Genomic DNA, 12,518 nt, shown 5'->3' with positions numbered 1-12,518 from the left:
CTTGGCACCTCCTGGATGATCCTGGGTCATCTCTGCAACTTGTCCACTGCCCTGGGTCAGAAGCAGTGCTGCAAGACACAGTACATCCACAGCAAGGTCACTTCATTAAATTGGCAACCCCCCCCTCTGTCCCCACATGCAGAAAACGAGAAGACAGGGAGAAATCCCTTCAGGCTGCATCAATTTATTTCTCATACTCCCTCATCCCCCACCCACTCCCCCTGATGCATCCCAGCATCATCCATACACAACAGTTCTCCATTCACCCCTATCTTCTGTCTTCTCCTGTCCTTCCTCAACAGACATTCCCTTCTTTCCCAATGCCCCTTTTACTCCATCCATCTCATCCTAGGTCGACCCTCAGATCCAAATATAATGATATGGCAAAACTTGTTGAAAAGAATACGTGCACAGTGAAACATAACTATGAAATTAAGGTTGCCAGACAAGCGAGATCCAACCCAAAGGGCTTTCATCTTTGCAGAACAAAAAATAAGGAAAGGATAAGCCCAATTCAAAATGACAAAAATGTCATGATAGAATCAGAGAAAAAAATGTGAGGCATTTAACAAATAGTTTCTCTGTGTTTACTAAGGGAAGTTAGATACCTGATTGCGATCCAATTTTCAGTGGGGATGAAGAAAATAGACTAATAGCATTAGTAAGGTAGAAGTAGTCAAGCAGATTGAAAGGCTTAAAGCTACAAAATCTCTGGGTCCAGAATTTGTTTTTTCCGAGTGCTTAAAGAGTGTAAATTTGAAATCTGTGACTAGTTAACAGAAATATTTAATAAGTCTATAGACACAGGTTTTGTGCCTATTGTTTGGGGGCAGCCAAATGTTCCTGTTATCAAAAAGGGAGATAAATTGTTTATATGCAACTACAGGCCAATCAGTTTGACATCAGTTATAGGTAAAATGCTTGAATCAGTAATAATTAATAGACTCGGAGAAAACACATCGAAAACATGATTTGGTTTGTGACACGCAACATAGTGACTAATCTATCCTTTTACACTAAAGTATATAAGGCATCAGATAACAATGATAGTTACGATATTATTTACCTTGACTTTAGCAAAGTGTTCGACAAGGTGCCCCACCAGAGACTACTACATAAAATTGAAGCCCATGGCATAGGAGGAAAAGGGTTACAATGGATTAGAGCTTGGATCAGTGACAGAAAACAGTGGGCCACCCTAAATGGTGTAAAATCCAGGTGGGGGAGTGTTTCTAGTGGAGTCCTGCAGGGTTCAGTTTTGGGTCCCTTATTGCTCATTATGTACATAAATGACTTGGACAATGGGATTAATAGTGATGTTAGTAAGTTTGTGGACGACACTAAAATAAGACACCTAATTAGGTCAGAAGACGACGCCAAAATTATGCAGGATGATCTTAACAAATTGTTCACATGGTCAGTGAAATGGCAAATGAACTTCAATACCTCAAAGTGCAGTGTGTTTATCGTAGGGCTACACAATCCCAAAAATAGATATAGCTTAGATAACACGTTTTTAGAGAAAACCAGGTATGAGAGAGACTTGGGAGTTCTAATGAGTCCTGACCTTAAATCCAGGAAACAGTGCATTAGTGTCAGGAATAAAGCAGAGCATTAGATTTCATTGCTAGGATGGTTATGAATAGAAGTGCAGAGGTAAATATCAAACTCTAGTAACCATGTACTGAGCGTTGAAACTATCAGTTGTTTTAAGAAACGATTAGACAACTTTATGGATGGGGATGACAGGTGGTAATGGACATGGAACTGCCTACTGTAGGCCTTATGGTCTTTTGCAGTCTCCTTCATTCTTATGTTCTTAATTGAATTAAGAGAAATCTTTAAGATAGTGAAGCATAACAAAATTACTAAGTATCTTCAATGACACAGGCATTGTTGACCATACGTCTATTTGAATAAGAGTTACAGAGGCAATTATTGACGCGTCTTCGCTTTTTTGCCCCGTATTAAGTTGAGGTAGGTTTCACTCCTTGAGTATAAGAGATACTCGTAGATGGGAACATGACAAGTTGGGGCCCATTCGTGATGTAACCATTGTGCCAATGTTAACTCTACACATATTTCATCATTGAGGCAAGTTGCTTATGCAATTGACAAGTTAACTCTTATCCTTGCATTTCTCATATTGTGCTTAATCCCTCATGTTTCACTTATGAAAAAGTTTCTCATGTGTCATTGATTTATTAGCTAGTTAGCTCAGCAATTGTTAATTACATCTTTGTGTGCATGCTCAAAACCCTGAGTTCAACATGTTCGGTGTAGAATAGCTTTTAGATGCCCCTTCAATCAAAGCACTGGAGGAGCTAAAAAAATTGCTAGCGCTCGCTCAACACTTCCAATTAGAGGGTTGCTCCGGCTTACAAAAGGACGCCCTGAGGGAGGTGGTCATCAACCACCTCATCGAAAACGAATTTCTAACCCCATCACCGGGAAATTCTAAGGAAATTAATACACCCAGTAATTTAGCCCTATAAGTTGAATTCAGGAGACTTTAGGTACAACTAGAGACCCTCAAACAAGGGCGAGCTCAAGCTAATAACTATCATGTTTAGAATAGACCAACATTTAGGTAGTATTCCTAAGTTCAATGACGAAGAACCGGATAAGTTCTTTCCTCTTTTCGAGAAAATGGCGAGGCTCAATGGGTAGCCATTTGATAAGTGGCCTCAGCTCATCTATCAGTCGTTCACCGGTAAGGCATTGGATGTCTTCACCGCTCTTTCGGAAGAGCAGATGAAAGACTATAATCTGGTTGAGTCCAATGTCCTTACAAGTTACCAAACTTGTCCCAGAGGCCTATCGCCAGCAGTTTTGAAACCTTAGGAAATCTAACAATGAGACCTACGTAGAATATCTTCGACGAAAACCGGTCCTTTGTTAAAGATGGATCGAAAGTGAATCAGCTCATGTAGACCATGACAGACTCGTTGAGCTGATTCTGGTCGAAGACATCCGCGCTAATTTACACCCAGAGTACGAGTCTACCTCGACCAGAGAGATATTTGTACCCTGGCTGACGCCGGCCCAGTGGCCGACCACTATTGTTTAAATAATCCACGTGTAGCTTACAGGTCTTCTGCTCCCGTGTTCCAACCTGGCCAGTCAGTCCGGACTAAGAAATTCACCCCTCCACCTACGTCAGCATCTCCTACTGCACCACCTGGACCGCAGATGCCCACAGGACTTGCATAATCTACTTCAGGTAAGCCCATAGTATGTGAGACAGGAAGACCTATCCTTACGGGTGAGAGGAATAATTTTTGCAAATACTTCCGAAGGACAGGTCATGATATTAGTGACTGTCTCAAACTAAAGAAAAACGAGCCCCTCTCACCCAGGATCCCCCTCTCTCTATCAATGTGGCCGAGCAACCGGACGTTCAATTGGATCCCCTTTCCTCTGTTGCCACAATTGGTTCTCACCCTGCTACATTGTCTACATTCAAACCATTTTGTTCCTCTGGTTCAGTAGCTCTTACTCAGTCCAGTGTACCCATTCCCATTAAGATTTTGAGAAACATAGGCTCCACCTTATCTTTGGTTACCAAAGACGCTATCCCCTTCTTAGATCAATATTATACCAGAAGTTATGTTCTAGCGAAGGGCTTAACTGGGGGATCGCATATCACCCTGTGCCAGTTATATTTACTGTCCCCTATCACGTCAGGCTATTTCACGTTAGGAGTACTGGATAAATTACCTGTAGAAGGCGTCTCTCTTGGCAGGAAATGACCTTGCTGGAGGTGCGATGTTACCAAGTGCCATGGTTCTCGTCATGTCCCACCGCTGAGAATAACACCACTAGATTAGAAAAAGACCTCCCCTATTTCCTGCGTGTGCAGTCACTCTTAGCATGAGGCACCGGACAGATGTCCAAATTAACGAATATGTCGATGAAAATGTTAACGATGTAATTCCATCCCTGTTTTGTGATGAGTCGGAAGAAGCTTCTATTCAATTAGACCCCCCTGACCTTGGTCTAAGTGATTTTTTCAAAGACTCATCACCGACAGATCCTAAGGGTAGTTCTGATAAGGATGTCACAGCCCCGACTAGTTTGGGTTCCTCTCCAGTCACTAGGAGCAAGCTCGTTCAACTCCAGGCAGAGTATCCTGAACTAGCCAGCTTCCTCAATAGGGCAGTTAGTGAGTTAGAAGCCCAACAAGAGGCAAATTGTTACTACACTAGCTCTGGTGTACTGATGCGGAAATTCCGTCCTGTCTCGCCCGCCAGTCACCCTTGGTCTGTGCATTATCAAAAAGTGATTCCCAAACCCTTATGCCAAGGCATTCTTAGCATTGCTCATGATGGGGTAGGACATTAAGGATTTAGGGAAAACTTATGCTAAGATTCTTTCATGTTTCTATTGGCCTAAGTTAAAGAGACGTTAGTACCTATTGCCGTACATGTTGTCCTTGTCAAATCTCGGGAAAACCTAACCTCAGTGTTAAACCGTTCCCTCTACAAGCTATCCCAGTAATAGAAGAACCCTTGAGTAAAATCTTCATTGATTGTGTCGGACCTTTGCCCAAGACCCCCCACAGTCATCAGTTCCTGCTCACGATCATAGATTCTGTGACACTCTATCCGGAAGCCAGCCCTTTGCGCCGCATCACGACAAAGAATGTTGTACGAGCCCTAGTTCTTTTTTTCACAGGTAGGCCTTCCCACAGTGGTGCAGTCGGATCAGGGATCCAACTTTACTTCCCGTTTCTTTAACCAGGTACCAGAAAAATCATACCGCCATTGAAAAGGGGACACTATCCGTACTGATGGCTCTTGACCACTCCAGGGTCTACATAGGTAGTACTATTCATCCAGTGCAAGTGTGGACGGACCATAATCCTTTGATTTTCATAGAGAAAATGAAACTTAAGAACCAGAGACTTTCGAGATGGGCATTAGCTCTCCATCCTTTTAACCTACGAATCTCGTACATTCGTGGTTAAAGATAATGTGCTGGCTGATGTTCTGTCCTTGGCCTAATTCTTATAGGAAATAATTAAAAATTTTCTTGTATCTTTTGCATGTCTGATTTTTTTTATTATGTTCTTATATCAAATACTTAATTTCATGTTTTGTTACACTTATTTTTGTGTGTATTATGTATGTTCTTGAAATAAATGTACGTTTCTTCTTAATTTCCTAAAAAAATATTTAACCGTCACATGTTTCACCTTGTCCTTCTGAATTGTATTTATCTTAAGCCGCGTCCACACGTTGCATTTCCACGTATCATATCATCTTTGCGTACCAGCTTGTGATATGATACGGTGCAACAGGGTATTGTACCTACTTGTTGTATACGGATACGCAACAAGTCGGTACAATACCCTGTTGCACATGATCGTATCACTAGGAGGTACACAAAGATGATATGATACGTGGAAATGCAACAAGTGTGGACGTGGCTTAAGATGTTCCTACATTATACGTATGTTGTATGATTCTTCCTCATTATCATTTGCATTTAATAGCTGTCTCTTATTTCGCTTCCAGTTATTGTAAGCTCACAATTTTGGGGGGAGGTGTCACCTGCCCGTGATGTACTATGTCCGCCCCCAACCCCATATCATGGAGAGTGGGGTAGGTTATCCCTAAATCTGGACAGTTTCATCTGCTCATCTGCATATAGGCTGCTGGGTTATATTGTATGTTCTATTTCTTTTTAGTTACTAGGTTAATTTTCGCTTTTTGTATTCACTAATTTTCTATCGATGTTACCATGGTAAATTGTAATAAAGTTAATGTATATTTCATCAAATAAACATTAATTGGTAACTGTATCGAGCTTGGGCAAACTAGTATCTCCCTCCTACCCTCACTCCTTCACCTTTTCGCATTCGTCGTGTAGAGACATGCAAACTTACCCAGTCCCCTTCTAATACCCTCGGGGGAACTCGTTATTGTATAATTGCATATTAGGCTAGAGTTAGGAAGGAACCTAAGTGTTACTGATTTCTACTATATATATGAAATTTTTTAATTGTTCAATTATAAGTCTTTATCTGTTTTGTGTCTTGTTAATATAGTTGTTAAATATATGATATCTATTAACCTAAAGCATTAAGACATCCTTAATCATTCTTTCCACATCTATATAATTGAATTAAGGGAAATCTTCAAGATAGTGACACATAAAATTACTAAGTATCTTCATTGATACAGGAATTGTCGACCATACATCTATTTGAATGATAGTTATGGAGGCAATTATTGTTGAGTCTTTCCTTTTTTCGTCCCTTATCTATTAAGTTCGGGTAGGTTTCACTCCTGGAGTATAATAGATGGGAACACAACAATATATAATATGAGAGCAGGGAACGTAGCAACCTTGCGGTACCTTGCTCTATGAATGTGATTTCTCTCTTGGTCCGACTTATGAAGCTATCCGCATGCACACTGGACTATGTCGGCTGGATGCTGGCCCAAAGCAGGGACAATTAACGGGTAACCTAAATCGGGCCTATATTATATTGGGCCAATTACGTAAACTCAGGTGTCCTGAGTTGGTCCGATTGATAAAGTTATCCGCATGTACACTGGACTGTGTCGGCTAGAAGCTGGGCCAAGGCAGGGGCAATGAATGGGTACCCTAAATTGGGCCACATCCGTTAATTCTTATTCCCAGAATTGGTCCAACTAATAAAGTTATCCGCATACACACTGGACTAAGTCGACTAGATGCTGGTAAGTGCATTGGACCAGTTGATATAGTTATTCATTTTCACATTTGACTGCATTGGTTAGACATCGATGCCATTGATGGAAAACTACTTTTATGCCTACGCTTCATGTGCATAGCTCAGTATCAGGCTACATGCCACCTCACTCACCCTTCACCCCTCCCACTTTAACCTATTACCACACCTGATACATATTTTTGGATGCATTCCAGGATCTGTTAAATGCGCCAAGAAGTATAGCAGGTATGGAAAAAGGTTAATGGAGTAGGGATGAAGGGCGAGTGTGCATGGCACCTAGTCTGGTCCTGAATCATACACATGACATGTAGGCAGAAAAGTAGTTCTCCATCAAAGGCTGTGATGTCTATCAGATGCAGTCAAATGTGAAAATGAATAACTATATCAACTTGTCCAATGCACTTACCAGCATCCAGTTGACTTAGTCCAGTATAATATACAGATAAACATCTAACCAGTACAGTCAAATGTGAAAGTGAATATCATGCAATACTGATGAAGCTCACAAACTGAAACACGCCTGATTACAAGTAGACTTTATTAAGAGAAATATGAAAACCAATTTTTTATTACAATGCATACTGCAGTAAAAATGAAAATCTAGTGTAGGCCTTATGGTCTCTTGCAGTCTCCTTCATTCTTATGTCCTTACGTAGACTAGTTTCTAGTAGGAACTATATACACATTGATATATATATAAAACATATGCTATGTACTCTTTCTGTATCAAAAATATAAAATATTCTCATTTCATATTCTCCAATATGAAAATATCACATGAATATCACAGTGTTGAACAAATTATAGTATTTAAGCCATTAAACAATTGTGAAAGTAGTGTACGTGCAGTTTTCAAAGGAAACATTATATATGTTTTGGAAAGAAATTAAGAGAGGAAGAGGAGGCGAATCAAGTAGAGAAGAAAAGGTAAAAGGTGCAGATGGAGAGATGATAATGGAAGAGAAGGCAGTAAGGGGAAGATGGGCAGAATATTTTAGGGAGTTGCTAAATGTGAAGGAGGATAGGGAGGGAAAGATAGTTGCAGTGGGAAATGCTATGAAAATGACCGTGATGAGTGAGGAAAATGGAGGAGAAATAAGGAAGGATGAAGTGAAGGCAGTTGTTAAGATGATGAAAGCAGGTAAGGCACCTGGTCTGGATGGATGCCATGCAGAATGTCTAAAAAAAAAAGGAGGTACAGTGATGGTGGACTGGCTGGTGAGGTTATTTAATGTGCTGGAGAGAGGGTAGAGTGCCGGAGGACTGGAGGAGTGCCTGTATAGTTCCACTTTACAAGGGAAAAGGGGACAAGTGTGAATGTAGTAGTTTCAGAGGGATTAGCTTGTTAAGTGTAGTTGGGAAGGCTTATGGGAGGATCTTGATTGAGAGGATTAGGAGAGGAACAGAGGGAGTAATTGGTGAGGAACAGTGTGGATTTAGGACGGGTAGAGGTTGTGTAGATCAGATCTTTTTGGTAAGACAAATATTTGAGAAAGCTATAGGAAAGGAGAAGGATGTTTTTTGGGGTTTTATGGATCTGGAAAAGGCTTACAATTGGGTAGACAGAAAGGCACTGTGGGAGGTTATGCAGATATATGGGATAGGAGGAAAGCTTCTAGGAGCTGTCAAGAGTTTTTATGAGAGTAGTAGAGCTTGTGTCAGGATTAGAAATGGAGAGAGTGAGTGGTTCAAGGTAAAGGTCAAGGATGCGTTATGTCGCCCTGGCTGTTCAACTTATACATGGATGGGGTAGTGCAAGAGGTAAATGCAAGGGTAGTGGGTCAAGAGATTGGAGATGGTTAAAGAAAATGGGGAAAAGTGGGAGGTGAGCCAGCTGTTGTTTGCTGACGACACTGCGCTTGTGGCAGGATCGGAGGAGGGATTGAGGAAGTTGGTGACAGAGTTTGGGAGAGTATGTGATAGAAGAAAGCTAAAGATAAATGTGGGTAAAAGTAAGGTGATGAGATGTACAAGGGGTGGAAGTGAGCATTAAGGGAGAGCGACTGGAGGAAGTGGATAGTTTTAGATACTTTGGTGCAAATGTGGCAGGAAAAGATGAAGTGAAGGTGGAGGTAGAATGTAAATTGAGAGAAGCGAGTAAATGCCTTGGTGGATTGAAGAGTGTAATGAGGAATAGACATTTGTGAATGGATGCTAAGAGGAGACTGTATGAAGGAGTGATTGCGCCAACAGCACTGTATAGGGCAGAAACATGGAACATAAGAGAGGAAGCGAGAAGGAGTTTGAATATGTTTGAGATGAGGTGTCTGAGAAGTATGATGGGGGTTACTAGGCTAGATAGAGTGAGAAATAAGGAGGTGAGAAGAACAGGGGTGGAAAGGGAGTTGGGAGATAGGGTTGATGAAAGAGTATTAGGATGGTTTGGACACATGGAATGAATGAGTGAAGAAAGACTAGTAAAAGAGGTATGGAAGGCAGATGTGGAGGGAGTCAACATGAGGGGACATCCTAGGATGAGATGGATGGATGGGGTGAAGGGGGCTTTGGGGAAGAGGGGAATGTCTGTTGAGGAAGGACGGGAGAGGACAGAAGACAGGTGAATGGAGAATGGTTGTATATGGATGATGTGATGCATGAGGTGGAATGGGGGGTGAGGTAGTATGTGTGAGCAAAATTTGACGCAGCCTGAAGGGATTTCTCCCCGTCTTCTCCTTTTATGCATGGGGGGACGGAGAGGGGGGTCGCCGATTTAATGAAGCAGCCTTGCTGTGGATGTGCTGTGTCTTGCAACACTGCTTCTGACCCAGGGCAGTGGACAAGGTGCAGGGATGACCCGTCATCCAGGAGGTGCTAAGATAAGAGGGAGGGTGGGTGTGTGTGGAATGTATTCAGGGATGGAATGAGTGGGAATGATTTTATGCCTTTTCCTTTTTGGCTACCTCCCTTGTAAGGGGGAAAAAGCCTTGGTATATGTATATATATATAACGTAATATGCTAATGTACTCTTTCAGTATCAAAAATATAAAGTATTCTCATTTCATATTCTCAAATATGAAAATATCAAATGAATATCACAAAGTGTTGAACAAAATATAGTATTTAAGCCATTGAACAATTGTGAAAGTACAGTGTATGTGCAGTTTTCAAAGGAAACAAATATTAAGTAAAAAACATTAGTTATACTGCCCCTCTACCACAGAAGTATTGAATGCTTTGATAGTGCTATAACAGACCAAGGTAGACATTGCAATATAACTACAGAACATGACTACACCTACAGGTGTTTTTATCAATTCCCAGTCAATTTGAACATGTGGCACCTTCAGTCATGGATATAAGATGTAAAGCTGAAAACAACTGAGGATAATCTCATATTTATTTCCATTTTGTATCCATGACTGCAAGGATGCCAAATGTTGATGTTAGCTGGAATTGGGGTCATGGACACAAACACCTGGGTACAATTGTACATGGCACAATTATTCCTAAATTAAACAAATCCATATTGTTTTGGTGTGAACAAAAGTATAATTAAACAAATCCATATTCTTTGGTATGAACAAAAGTATATTATCATTTGGTATGAAAGAAAGGCCAGATATTCCTTATGAAAGTAAGTTAATCATGGTATGCAGTGGTCCAGCTGTTCTGCATTGGGCAGCAACAATTAGTGTATATGTACCACCTGGACAAATGTTTACATAAAGGAGGCCTATGATGTGTCACTACTGGTGGAAGCATTGATATCTGAATACCTCTTGCGACCACCACATCTGTCTGATGCATTCCTTAAATACTTCATGATGGTTTTTCCAATTTCATCCTGTGGTTTGGAAGTTTCTGTTGTCAAGCAAAACCCCTGCAAATACATTGAGGAAAACTTTATGTTAATGGTCTTTATTAACAGCATTACACATCCTTATTGTTAAATCTTATATTGAGACATTCTGACAGGTTGACATAAGCGGAATAGGAAGCACAGGAGTCTTAGTCTTGAGTTTATTCCTGACTAGTTTCGCAGGTATGCTTTTGAAAAAGCATACCTTGTTTAAATTTAAAGATACTTGATCATGGTATTCAGAACTTAACAAATTATACAATAAAATCAGCAATGAAAAGTTAAGCCTAAAATTGGTTTACAACCATTCCTTTTTTCCTCAGCAGTTAAGCTCCAAAAACTTTTTGTGGCGCAGTTACATAAAAATGGTGCAAGTAAATATTGGAAAGAAAGACTACATTAAAGTTATACCTTCTGTTTCCTCTTCCAAGTTCTGCTTCACTTTGAATATCTGAGGAATATTCTGCCTTCTTTACCATTGCTCGAGCTTGACCATACTCAGCTGAAATGCAAAAAGGAAAGTTTTAGTAACGGAATATTTTTGTGAAAAATAACACACTGTGTAAGCTAAAATATCTGTTAACTTTACTAATAATAACATATGTCAGATATACTGTACTATAAACATACCACCTAATTTGTTCATTAGTATCAGAACAGTTCTACAGCATACATTCATACACATTAAGTTGGTAAATACAGTAGTACTCAGTTTTCAGCCATCAACTATAATCCAACATATGTTCTGGTCTTATGAATTCTGATCTAAAATAAGTAATCACTTCTGCTACAGCTAGAAACTAGAGTGTGTAGTCTGTGTCACAGTAACTCTTCTTGGAACTGGAATATATTGAGGCCAGCCAGGTGACCATGTTTGTGTGTCGTGTATAGGCAATTCCTTCTTGACAACAAAGGAAATTCATTGATCTTTAGATCACTTTTTCATGGCTATTATATAGTCTACATGTATCTATACAAATTATACAGTAATGTACTGATACAATATAGTTTCACCTACCGTAATTTGCGGCGTATAAGTTCAGTTTTTAAGCCTAATTTTTTTTTTCCAAATCTAGGGGTCAACTTGTAGGACAGGGCTAAAATGCAAACCTTTACCAACGAGTTGTAAACAAGAGGTACACATATTGCCACCCTTCATAAATGACTTTTCTCCCTCCATCATCCATTTATTCCACTCTGAACGAATATTGTCTTTAAAGGGTTTATTTAGACAAACATCAAGAGGCTGAAGCACAGATGTTAATCCCTCTGAGCTTGAAGCTAGCGTCATAATTCATTCTTTTTGCCGGTGGAGCCATGGGGTTAAAATAATTTCAGCTAAAGTACGAGCTGAACAATGGAGAAGCTCCACCCTGGGTACGTGTTGTCAGTCTGATGTCTGGGTAATATCTGGAGACTATGAAGATGGCTACAAAAATATGAATACCCGTTACAAAAACAAAATCTCAACCATCATCGGACAGGTTGGTAGCGTGACGCCACAGATTGTTTACACTACTAATGCGAATGGCAGGTGTGCGGTACAATCATACTGTGTTTTACAATAAAATAAGAGTGCAATATGCAGCAGTACTATCTAAAAAACTACTTGGAATGATCTTTTATCTATGGTATTATGGTAATATTTTATAGGAGGTAATGTTGACTTTACGAATTTTATGTTCATAAGTTATACCGATACAATATGCGGTAACTGCTGGTGTTTGCTATACAACACAATACAAAAATGTATCATATTATTATAGCTTTAGTTCATTTACCGGTAGACCTAGGTAAGATTATTATAGCTTTATTTCATTTACCGGTAGACCTAGGTAAGTTTTGGGCCACTGGTAGCCCACCATATGTTTGGGGTCGACCTATATGGTAGGTATAGGCCTAAGTCAGAATTTTGAGCTAAAAATCTTGAGGTCGACTTGTACGCCACAATTTAGGTCAATTTGATGGTAGCAGCAATACTACTAAAGTATGTG

The sequence above is a fragment of the Oratosquilla oratoria genome, chromosome 1 (genome assembly GCF_046742065.1).
Source record: "Oratosquilla oratoria isolate Oo_2021 chromosome 1, ASM4674206v1, whole genome shotgun sequence".
Classification (NCBI taxonomy): domain Eukaryota; kingdom Metazoa; phylum Arthropoda; class Malacostraca; order Stomatopoda; family Squillidae; genus Oratosquilla; species Oratosquilla oratoria.
Note: the sequence above shows the minus strand (reverse complement) of the source record.